This window comes from Aricia agestis, chromosome 8 (assembly GCF_905147365.1).
Source record: "Aricia agestis chromosome 8, ilAriAges1.1, whole genome shotgun sequence".
NCBI lineage: Eukaryota > Metazoa > Arthropoda > Insecta > Lepidoptera > Lycaenidae > Aricia > Aricia agestis.
Window position 1 is genome coordinate 2,739,664 of NC_056413.1, and position 1,380 is coordinate 2,741,043.

A 1,380-nucleotide genomic window follows, 5' to 3' on the forward strand; every position below is an offset into this window, starting at 1 on the left:
AATGGTATATAAAACCTTTAAAAAAATCTAGTATTTCACCAAGCAGGGAATAAGTCTTTTTATTTTGCGGCCAGTCCACCGTGTGTGGTGTCGTTGGATAGGGTTTTAAAAATATTACGAGTATTATTATTCGAAGAAATATGCAAAGTTTTAAAGTGGAAGAAATCCTTAGTGTCCAGTGTCTCCCCCTTCTACCATCTATTAGCCAAACGGTTGATTCTGTAAAATATGTGGAAAAATTCATGGGAGTAGGAAATATGCTAAATTTTAAAAGATATTTATCACGGCTAAGAAGACTTTATAAGTTATTGAGAAGTACAAAGGAATTTTTCGTTCAAATTCCTTTGAATGTAACTGAGATGATGTTGTTAGTAGTGTAAAACATGTTATAATTGTACATTCATAGACGATACAAAACTTATTAAAAACTGGCGGTATTACGGTACCCTCTATTGTGCGTGGCCGATACGTACTTGGCTGGCTTTTTCGCTCCCATTGGTCATTTGTAACGCGCAAGCGGCACGCGCCATTCACAGACCCTGCCGCTTTTTTTTTCTTGTCGCAATTCGTATGACATTCGCATCCGCATAAAAAACCGCATCGATTTATTGCGGATGCGGATGCAGATGCGGATGTCCAAATGTATGCGGATGCTCCGAATTTGCAGATGCGGATGCGGATATTCGCAACATCCCTGGTGTGCAGTGTGACTTTAAACTGAACCAGCTGTCACTTGTCAGATGTTCTTTAGTTTCGTAATTCAAATTTCAGACTTCAGAAAATGGATAAAATATCTTTCAGAATTCAAAGGACAGAGCCCTGCTTTCGGAATCCCAACTCCCATCATGGACGTGTCATCAACTAAATACTAATCACTCATCAAGTCATCAGTAATTCACCAAAAATATAATATCTGGAGTTTTGCCGGGAATGTGAAAAAGTGATGTTGTGTTTTTGTATTATTTTCCTAAAATTTTGTCAACTGGGTTTTTAATGTGTAATATTGGTAGGATATTTCATATTAACCATTACAAGTGTAGGAAAGTGATGCAATATCCAGAAACATGCTATTTTATGTTCCCTCCAAAACTTCATCGAAAGTTTCAGTAAAGCGTCTACCACTTTACTGAATCGACCAACATGATTTCTTGAATATATTGACTATTACTTATATAGGTCAGACACTTTGACTAGACTTTAGACCTGACAATATAGAAAAACGATGCTGAAAATTGTATTATAGAATATTGTTATCCCGCCATAATATACTCGACGGCCATGGTTAAATATCCGAAATGCTATAAGAAAAAAACTGTCAAGTGCCAACGTCAAATGTCAATGCACAATGACAAACAAATGTCACTACCAGTTGACAAATTG